The sequence below is a fragment of the Saccostrea cucullata genome, unplaced genomic scaffold, assembly GCF_032062105.1.
Source record: "Saccostrea cucullata isolate Sc308-1 unplaced genomic scaffold, CSIRO_AGI_Scuc_v1 ctg94, whole genome shotgun sequence".
NCBI lineage: Eukaryota > Metazoa > Mollusca > Bivalvia > Ostreida > Ostreidae > Saccostrea > Saccostrea cuccullata.
The window spans coordinates 162,897-174,816 of NW_026928365.1; the positions used below are offsets into that span (position 1 = coordinate 162,897).

General features: G+C 28.3%; 1 protein-coding gene across 3 annotated transcripts in view; it reads right to left on the bottom strand.

Annotated features, from left to right (window-relative positions):
* Window positions 1–3,178, bottom strand: part of LOC134277335 (homeobox protein abdominal-B-like) — a 120,230-nt gene extending 117,052 nt beyond the window's left edge. For all 3 annotated transcript variants that reach the window (XM_062759669.1, XM_062759667.1, XM_062759671.1), the window contains exon 1: window positions 3,005–3,178. The gene's annotated coding sequence lies outside the window, so the exon portion shown is untranslated. The remainder of the gene's footprint in view (window positions 1–3,004) is intronic.
* Between the last annotated feature and the right edge of the window lie 8,742 nt (window positions 3,179–11,920).

Here is an 11,920-nt window from a genome sequence, read left to right on the forward strand (position 1 = left end):
TTTTAATTTGTTTCAATTCTTTATTTGAGAGTTCGTGTATACTAAGAAATTGCATCAAACGATCACAGTATTTTAGAGAAGCAAAGTTCTTCATCTGGTTTCCACGTTTAAGATTTTATCATTTATTCTTGTAAATTGTTTATAACTAGCATGCATATGTGTTCTTTTAAAAAAAACGGTGGAATACAATTATTTAATAAATATTAGCATTTATATCGCAAATATCAATTTGCAATTCCACATTTTGAATGTGGTATTCCTATTTATAATGAATAAATTCCATATATTTTAAATTGTTTTGAATTAAACAAATTAGGAATATGATTTAGTGAGTTGTTTTTATTGAAGAAGAATAAAACTTATAAAACTACTGAAGACTCGAACATAACTGAAGCAGGCAAATACATATTAATTTCTGATTTGTCTTTAATAATTTCCTGCTAATAAAACAGAATCCAACTATTGTAAAATGTTTTATATGATAAAACCAATTATACATAGTCCATTATTTTTATGGGAAAAAGCAAATTAGGAAATATATATTTTAACTTGCGTAAAATAATAGGTTAAATTAATTTTCTCCAGAGGAAAATAAATTACAAAAAGTGTATGGCGCTAGATATTTGTACCAGATTCAAATATTTTTAGAGAATTTTTTTGGAAATCATTTAAAAATTAATGACAATAAAAAAATTAATTAATCTTTTCGTTACAAAAGGATAATATTAAAAGTAGATTCACAATCTTTGAAATCACTGCATCAAATTCCAAAATATTTTAATTGAAGATGTTTTTACATTAAATGTATAATTGCAACAAAATATGTACAGTTCATTGGTAATTAAATTTTCAATTATTTCTTTAGATAACTTTATTCTTTTATTTACTTTGTTAGTTAGTTTTGTAATTTTCTTTTGCGAAATTGCAAAAAATATATAATATATAAATAAAAAATAAAGTAAATGAAGAAATAAAAATAAACAAATAAATAAATACAAAAAACTAGTAGCTTCATGTTTCTGTGGTTTCATGTATTGTATTGTTTATAATTTCGTGTTTATATAGATCCGAAATTCTTATGGAAATAAATTTCCTTTAATACAAGTATGTTTTAAAATAAACGAGTGTATAATTTTTTTGTTAATTGAAAGAGAGTAGATTATTTATGAATCTCATAAACACGAGTACTTTCCCTTCTGAGCTTGAAAGAGAATGTTTATTATTCGAAAAGCACCAAATTTTATATAGCAGTAGATGAATCAAAATCATTTAAAATACATTTTAAAAAATAATTTGATAAATTATGTTTATTATGTTTTTTTTTAATTTGTAAGATATATATGTCTAAGATTAATGAAAAAATGAAATGAAATTAGCATCTAAAATTTACAAAAAGTTCAAATGTTTCCTGCTAATAAAGAAATGTCATACTGATTATTTTCATAGTAATAATTAATTTTTAAAGCAATATGAGCCGCATTTTGAGAATTTTATATTTAGCTATTAAAATGTGTCATTATGTTAAATATGTGAGTAATTTAAACCTTTATGATCTATAAGACCAAAATTAAGTATTTAATTGTTTCAAAAGAAAGACCTCTGTACAATTAAATATTTAGTTCTAATTTAGAAAATAATATTGTACTGGACGCCAATAATGTAATTTTACATCATTAAGAACTTGTAAATAGTTCTTCTATCAAATTTAAACTACATAAGTTTATAAATGTTCTTTTCCTCTGTCCATGGAATTGTTAATGCCAATTTTGCAACGGAAAATTTTGACATCAATGTTGCAGCTCATTTTGCTTTAAAAAACTTTTTTGTTCATCAATGTTAGGAAAAAAATGTCACAATTAAATTTATTTCATTTAATTATCTTTTGGCAAGAAATCCTTTTTTGTCTAATGAAATTGATATCAAATGGTATATATGAAATATGTTATGATAACAAACGGTATTCTAGCTAGCTAAAAAGTTCATTAAAAATTATACTGTAGGAGCAGAGCACGCACGCGGACATCAAAAACATTAGAGGTGGGATCAGGTGACATGGAAGTATCCCCTGCTGACTGGTCACACCTGCCGTGTGCTCCTTTTTGAGTGAAATGATTTTTTTTAAAAATGTTGTTCCTATGTTTTAAACAAATCGTTAGAAGGTGATTTGTCAAGGGAAACTAACTCTGTTCAATGTTGTAAATACACACTGGATGTGATCACTAATATCAAAATAATCCAGCTAAACCTCATCATTTATTTAAAATACCCTAGTACTTTCTTTTCTTCAGGATGAAATGCCTTTTATCCACAAAAATGGATTTATGTGTTTAAAGACAAAAAAGTGTTAACATTCGTCTTGTTTGGACCATTTTCATCATATATAAAGTTTCATAAAGTTTGTTTCTAATGCTTAATTACTTTGATATTATAAACAAGTTTTTCATGGAAGCCAATTGTTCTATTATTTAATCTTTTATCAGGTTGACATAAAAGAAGGAAACTCTCACCTTGCATTCTTAATTTGAACAAAAGACACGAAATAACGATATCTTAATATAATTTTCTAGTTGTAAGAAAAACCATTACACTTATTACTGTGACAATATTGCAAAGGTCTTCGCAATTTAGCAGCAGAATGCGGTTTTTTTAAACACAGCAGCGTTTAAAGGAAAAATTTAACTTTAGCATGCATTAATTATTGAGAATCTTTTTGAGGAATTAGATATTTTGCAGTTTTGTGTTGTTTTTTTTAACTTTTAGTTTGTATTGTCAGTGAGTCCTTTTTCCTAGACGGGGAATCGGGACTTTTATTATAAACAGATGATTCCATATTTTTAGAGCTGATGAAGTTTATAAGATCATGCAAAATTATAAATGCTTCCATAAACAAGATGGAACCTTGAAACTTTTTCTATTGATATACATGCCTACAGTTTTCCTCCTACCAATCATTATTTTCTTTCATTAAAATTCATATGTTTTATAATAATAAAATAATACTTACGTTGCTAAATACCTTAAAGATTGTAATTGGTATTCTCGATGCCTTTGAGTATTGAATATTTTAACATCCCGCAAGAATTTAAAGAAATAAATTGAATTATGTTCTTATTAAAACAGACAAACAAACAAACACTTGGTGCATCATTGTATCGCTTCATTGACTGAGGGGTATTGATTCAATGCTAATGCATCTGCTGGATCATATTCTGTCAAAATATTGCAGTAAAACAAAATGGGACGAAAAAGATAATTAATGCTCCCTAACAGAAAAGTGAGGAACTTAGAGCAGGGTTATGGTTGCTAATAATATAATAAAAGTCAACACAAATGCTTCCCTCGTACAAAATGAATAATCCTATAAACTTTTTATTGTTAGAAGTAAAATAGCAAATTAAAGACATAAATACATACTTGATCAATCATAAAACACACCAGAGCCTTTTGAAGGCTACAGATTATGAAAAATATTAGCCATGCATATTGGTTTAGGCACTTTTTAAAATGAGGGCATAAATTTTGAGTTCTTTATACCTGGACCCGCCACGATGTTTCTCTCTATGAGGGAGGTAATTCGGGTCGACGTTGAATGAAGCACCACATGACGGTGATTGGGATTGGGAACGACTTAGTTACGTGAGCAGGCCTTATAAAGTATGCAGATGTAGATATCTATGAGTATCAGCTGCACTCGTGGTGAGAGAGAAAAGGGGAGGAATGTGTGGAAAATAATGTCAAAATGTATCTCACCTCACACTGACAGTGCCAAGATTGAGGTAGTGCCATAAGTATGAAGTAGGAGAAGATATTACGTAGAACCATGTGATTACAGATTAGCAATTGATTTATGTTGGCTTTTGATCTGAAAAAATCTTTTTCGTGTACGATAATGCATTATTTTGTCTGAGATGATTTTGAAAACAAGAAAGAAATACTCTGTATAAATAAACTCATTATAATATATAATAATATATATTATATATAAATATAATATTTTCAAAAATTTACTGCAAAAAATACCAATTACAACGTAAATATAAGATTATTAGTACAGAAGTTTATGCTGTTATTTTGTTATAAAAGGTAATAAGTGATAAACAATGGAGAAATCTAGAAAAAATTACTTTTGTCCAAGCTATACATTATCCTCTGAGATCAATATTGTCAGTTTTAAGTTTTAATAAAGGGTGCTAACTTCTCCTTTACCTAGTAAAAACAAGCTAATGAAAAAAGGTGCAATGCATCCCACCTGACCCTATCTATTTCAAGGGGTCTGTGGAATGTTTTCAGACTGATTGTTTTATTTTTTTTCATAATGTTCAAGTTTATCTATGTTTCATTTTGAATTTTTTTTTAGCCTTAAACTTGTCATGTTATGCCAGAAAAGTTTTTACCTTGAATAATGAAAAGGGCCGGTCAGGGTAAAAAAAAACCATAAAGATATGTGATTTATCTTAATTTCTTTCTGTTTTTCAACAGATGTCAAATGATTCTTTAATTATAATATGGAACCATTTTTTAAATAAAAATTTGTTACGCCTAAAAACAAAAACGTGCAATGCATCTATTCTTGAATGTATCTTTTTAAGTTCCAAATTTGAAGAACATAATGAGAAGGATTTTTCAAGTAATTACTTTTAGAAAAATAATAAGAGATACATGTATGTCAGTATACAAACTTGCATGAGTAATTTTTATTTTTGAACTTCTATTTTCAATTCAATTTTGAAGTCCAAATGCTAAAGGGTTCTAAAAAGGGCTTTGACGTTATTTGAATGAAAGACAATTGTCCTACTGACTTCCATGGTTTAATTTAGATAAAACATGGAATTCATTCATTTCATTCTCTTTATTTCAAGTTCCAAGTTTGAAGATCTTAATTTTAAAAGAGTTTAATTACAAAGACTTCATTAGTTAGTACATGTAGTAGTCTTATGTTGATATCGAAAGTATGATTGAGTTTCCGATTGACAGTGTCTCAGACCGTCGATCAGACCTTTCAACGATCTACATGTATAGGAATTACAATGGACAGCAATTACTTCCCGTTGATAGCAGACAAATCTTCGTTTTATATGAATTTATTTTAAAACTTATATATGGGAAGAAAACATTAGTTATTGCCTTCAAAGTGGAATTTAATATTAATTCAGGAATTGCATCCATTCAAAAGTCGATTCCATATATTCCAGTGTACTCGAAATAAAAGATACCACAGAAGTTGACAAATCTGTTTCGTATTTGGACATAATAAAATGGGGTTAAAGCTAACCTAACAACAAACTCTATAATTAAGGTAATGAATTTAAACTTTTCTATCATTAATTTCTTTTACTGATTTTGAATTATACCCTGTCAATATATATTTGGTTTGTGGCTCGCGTAATCAAGATTATGCCCTACGTAAGAACAATTTAAAATTAAGCAATCTATTGACAGACAGGTCAAAGAAACAACAATACCAACAGTCTCGTTTAACTTCAATATTTTGCAGCCCATTATGACACATGGTTGATAACATAAACTTTTCAACAAATTCCATCTCTCTTTAAATCAAATGCTGACTAACTTGCTTTCGTATTTATTATGAGACCATTATTTACATAATGATTTACTACAGTTTTTCTCTTTTTCCCGAGCAAGAAAAGAAGAGTGGACGTTACCAGATGACAAGGAATGCTTGCTTCTCCGTGGCATTTTATCCCTCCTGATGATTTGAGAGTTCCACGTTTGTTTTTTTCCGATTCCTATTTTCATTCGACTTTGGGCTTGATTACTGTTCGTTATCAACTTATCTCATACATTGTCTTTGGATGTTGTCTCTCTCTCTCAATTTTTTTTCAGAATATGAAACTTTCCATCTATACATCATACACATTGTCCTAGTGATTTGCAAATTCAATTTTTAACATTAAAATCTAATGCTTATATAGATTCTTTCCTTAATTGTAAATATTTTATAATTTTTATCATTCGTTTAACCTGCTGAGTATGGTACAGTATAACAATTTTGTTTGTATCTATTCCTTTAGTATCTCACACACAATATTAATTAACAATTGCTATAAAAGGGTGAAAAGTCATAGGTGTCAGATAATAAACACGTACTTATCCTGTAATTTATTGTTAGAAATTAATATTGATAACATGTTAAGTATACTTACAAAATGTTACGCGCACATATTTTGTTTTCACTTTATATATTATATTTATATTTTTATTTCGTTCTCATATTAGTTTAATTTTATGAATCATAATTCCGTTTTGCATTGTTTGGATTTGCTTTTTGTTTAGTCCAGCTAATTGGTTAATAACAATTATTGTGTGTTTTTTTCCTGAATAGAAAAAAAAGAATTAATGTTTTTGCATAAATTTATCTTTTTTCAGGAGCATTGAAAATCAATTTTATTTGTCAAAAGATACTAGTTAAAGCATTCCGATTTATCAAATGAGATATATTTGAAAAAAATCTGCATTAACATTTCAAAAGTCAACCAATATTTTTCAAAGAAAAAAATACAATCTGTAATATAAATTAACTAAACGTATTACAAAAGGAATTTCTTTATTAACAATGCTTCAAATAGTGAAAAATATTTATACATATTTTTTAATATAACTATATCAGTATCCATTTCATAAAGATTCATGATATTGAAACGCTCGCAGATTGTTTTTCTAGCGTATTTTCTGGAGATTTTGTTTCTGTTAACATAAATGTCACATGAAAAACATATAATAACCATGTAATGTATTACAAATATGATTAGTTCTTATTTTAAAGATGACGTCTCAAATTGTAAAAATATGTACATTTGATAATTGATTTTTTTCCAGTGCAATTTATTTATATAGAGATGAAAACTAGCCTTTGAGAATAAAACAATGAGAATTCATGATCATATGTTCGATTTTCAGAAATAATGAATGTTTTAAAAGAATGCAGGAAAATTAATAATTATACAGTGAGTTACAAAAACGTGTAAATTGAAATTAAGTTACTATTAAGATAATTTCCATTATATTTATTAACATGTTTTTACTTAAAATAATGAACCGATTGGTAGTTTTTCACTCGTTCCTTATCTCATCTTTATTATTACTTATTATTCATAAGTTTCAAAACAATGGAATAATGCAAATCATTTTGACTAATAGGCGTTAGATAATTTGCAATTAATCATCAATTGAGAATAATGAAGTTTTTGGCATTATTTATCGTTACATATGGTATTTTAACCCTTTTTTATTGTTCTGATTACCATACCCTTCTAATTTTAATGAATTATTGCTATAAAATTAAAATATCTAATTTTTAAAAGTTTAGAAGCAATCTTATTGAAAAATATATATTTATGCAATTTATTTATTTTTTAAAATATATACATATGTTTACCTATATAGTATTCTTACATTTCATTGAAATTGTAACTAAATTGTTATAAAATAATTGAGAAAGTAAATAAATATAACATAAGTTAAATGATTTTTTTTAATGAAGAAATATTTTTAAACATTCTTTGAACCATTTAAAAAAATACTGAATTTTCAATAAATCAAGTTTGTCTTTGTCAATTGATGAAGCACTAGAATAATAAAATAATGCAATATTATTACTTTTGATATTTTTGTATCTTTGTCATCATATAAAACGAACAATAACTCAAATGAGAAAATTCATCAAATTCAAATTTATATAAATTTATATAATTTGTTCCTTTTAATATAAAACGAACAATTTATTATCAAAAGAAATAATCAAATAAAAACAGGAAATGAAAATAAAAATATAGAAACAAAGAAAACATAAATTAAAATGAATAAGTAAATAAATAAATAAAAATACAAATAGACATTAATTCATTATCATCTTTGTGTTTGCATCCTCTCTGAAGTTAATGAGAACTTTCGTCTGGTTATTTGTTATTGTTTCAAGATTTCAGGGAAAACACTGACACTTATGGAAGGAATATTACTGGAACTTTTTACAACTTGTATGACATAGCTCTGTTTCTAGGTATACATGTAGGTAAAATTGATATGAGGGAGATTTTTACATGTATGCGAAATGAAGATACATGCATTTTAACGGAAGGTCAATATAATAATAGGAACTTGGCCTTAACTTAAAACTAGCAATGCCCAAGCAAGGGGGAGCAGATTTCCAGCCTCGTTTTGAAAAAAAGAAATAAAAATAAAAATACTTTCCCTCGTGTTTTCAAACGTTTTGATGACCTTTCTAAGAAGTTTGAGATGCCCCCTTGCATTACCAACCCTGAATGTTTGAAGTATGGCGCGATAAGTCGTTTTAAAAATAGATTGAAAAGTTAAAAAATCTCTAATTTTCATATACAGACGAGTAATGTGTCAAAACATGCAAAAATAGCTTCCTCTGATATACCACTACAAATGCATATCACTTACAGGCAAGTATTCAACCGTTCTTGTTGTTTCCAAGGCCTACATCCTCAACACGTGTGTAGAAAAAATGTACACAACGTGAATTGAACGTCTGATGGTCTGTTTACTTCATTGTCAAGCTGATACAATGTTATATTTTTGTTTTTTATCCTGAAGCATTTTAATAATAAAATTTTCAAAGAGATTACAAAACGAAAAAACATCTCAAAGTGAGCAAGAATAAATTTTAAAATTGACTTACATTGGTGAAGAAAAGAGTGAAAGTCAAATGAAAACCTCATTTATAATCATACTTTAATTTTTATTGCTAAGTTTATTTCTTTAAATGACAACACAGCATACGTATAATGAGACATAAGCTATTCTAAAGAAAACAAAGGAAGACAACTTTGCATTTCACATTCTGTGTCATCTATGTCTCAACAGTGGCACGAGAAAATCATGAAATTTCAGATAAAATTAACAAACTGGTACATAGGTTATATTCCAAAATTGTTTTGATCTAGTATTCCTGCATTATCTGCTTTTAATCTGCTGATGTACACTTTCCAATAATTTTCCTCGGAAAGATGGATAACTCCGTAAGAATTCTGCATTTTTTAAACATTCATTTCAATTTTCAGAAGAAATGATTTTTGATATAATCATACTTTACACAATGGACATAAAAAACTAACAATTTTTTGACTCTTTAAAAATCATTGGGCATTGCTATTAAAACAAAATTAAATATTTCTGTAAATTAGAATGAAAATGGAGTCCTACACCGTAATCTGTCACGTGACCTGGCGACAGCTGACTGATGTGAAAGGTCTATGGACAATGCTTAATTCGAATCTTTTGTCTGAGCTTTTCAAGGGGATATATGTTGGCTGTCTTTGGGGAGAAAAAATAATCAGATATAATCCCACCATCAACACACGTTTTGTGGATTCGCGGTGGCATCGATGTCTTTTACTTCATACAGTGCATTCTCTATATTTTATGGCCACATATTTAAGACATATTAATGCCAAAGTCAACGAATAGATAACATCTCTGGCCATTAAGAAAGACAATAAGCCAGTGTTCTCTTTCGTTGAAAATAGTTCTACCCTTCAAAGAAGATGTGAAGCGGTTTGTGTAGATGGCCAAGGAAACTAGATATGTCAAAGAAAGAAGCATTACTATACACAAATTCTGTCAGTTATGATCCCAAGACTGTATGGAAGCGTCCAGACCATGTATATTTCATACACCGAAAATAAGCACAGATGGTAAACAGTCTCTGAGAAATAAAGAGAAAACCCAGGGTGTTTATGTGTCCATCATTGAGCATTTGTCAAATCTTCAATCAAAGATCGAGCAAAAAGTGCATAGCTAAATCAAACCTTTTTTTTCAACAGGGGAATAAGCTTTTCTAACATTTGATATATAAATATTCAATTTGTATTTCATGAATAATTAAATCGCACTTAGGACTTTTAAGTTACTGCCAAGAAAAAATTAAATGCCTTTTTGAAACTCAATGATCTACATCCTTAATTTTACATACCTCAAAGACTTTCCATAAAGAAGAAAACTAATGTAAATCCATGTAGGATAAATCATGTCTTTGACTGATAACCATACAAGAATTCTATAACCATGCAATATGATGTTATGCTGATTTCCTAGAACTCCCTACATTTAATACTTCAGAGACCCAAAAAGATTGCTGGAGGAAAATATTAAAAATAACTCTTTAATTTTTCCTTTAATTATTCACATTTTATTACATATTTAAATTGTGTTTCTTGGTGTTTTAGGAGTTTCCTACTCCTTTTTATGTGGAAAAAACCCTCATATGTTACGGATAATGAAGTTGGATACGAGACTGCATAAAAATAAAACAATTATGACAAGCAACCCGTAAATCCTGCCTTAGGGTCTTTATATGTTGCAAAGTAATCGTAAGCGCCAAAAATATTCTGTTATCATTTAATTTAATATTGAATAATAAAAAACTACACAGAAATCTGGCTTGATGCTGCTGATACCCACTGGCAGCTATTTCTAAACAGAAACCATGTCCTTGGTGCACCAGAATCTTTTTTCTTTCGTATTCTATGTCATGTTGTCAAGGAAGTTTATCTTTTTTCATTCTGATTCATTTGATGTAATTAACTAATTTTCGAAGCCAGTACTAAAATTCAATGGCCCAATTGTAAATGACTTTTTTTTTAAATTCAATGTCGTAAATCTCTCTCAATTTGTAGACGTTGTGTCTTGACAAACAGTTAACAAAGCTTCAGTTTTCAAACAATCATTTATCTGTAATACTGATTTTGAATTATTTTGACATTATTTACAGATCTAACAGTTTAATGAGTTTGAAGCCTCGTTTTGGAATCTCCCACTTGTGTGGCGGCGACCTACCCGTTGCAGGAGATATCAGGGGTTCCTATCTCTACAGAGTCTGGTGACGCTTGCTGAGGCTATCGAGAGTCATCAACTCGTCGTAAAACGAACATATAAATGTCTTCGTCGTATTCCACAGAGGCAGAATGTGTAATGTTACGTTTTAATATGTTTTAATTGGCAGTAATATTGCATACCTTTCCCATGTTGGATTTCCATGATGAACACAACTATTGTCAAGTTTTAGTAATGTGTCACGGGTGGGGGTGATTTAATTGCACCTTAATATGTCAATCAGTTATAAGTTAATGTATTGCTTAATGATGTCAAAGATTTAATTAGCGATAAGACTCAAAATAAAAAAAAGACTTTTATCATCAGCTTAACGCTGAAAGGTTGGAAATTAATACCTATATATATATTTTTAAATATTACATAGCAGATCTCTTTGGGAAAGCTATGTTTCATATGTACATGTACAAATACGATTTGATCCATTGCATTGTAGTTTCTTGCTTATAGATTGGTTGATATGTTTTTATATTTAAAAACTCCTCAACTTCGATATTCACTTAACAATGAAATCAAGAAAATCTTCTGGGAAAAGATCACTCTTTCGTTCTGTTGAATCAGTAATTCATTAATAAAAATAAAATCATTGATGTCACTGCCATTTTGCTTACAGTACAGTTATTCAACAGAAATTACATCTTACTTTGTAATCAAGTTCTTTTTAATTTTTCTACAAAAGTAAGCATACATGGTTTATGATAGAATGCCACTGTTTCGATGTTATATTTATTAATATTTTGTACAAACATATATCTCGCACAAGAAAAAAAATTCTTTAATTTCTAAACAGATTCTTGCTATCTCAAAAAACACATTTCCATGTACATTCATTTAAAATTTGAATAAAACTGAGTAGTTTTCATATGTATTATACTTTATGTTCTATAAGTAACCAGTAGTAGTGGTTTTTGGCCAGTAAAAGAAACAGATAATTTGTTTTTATTAAGATTTTCACCAAATGTATAAAAATGAAATGTTCTAAACTTTTATTGTGAGTATGAGACGAGGCACCAAGAAAACTCATTAGGACACAAACCATAGAATCTTG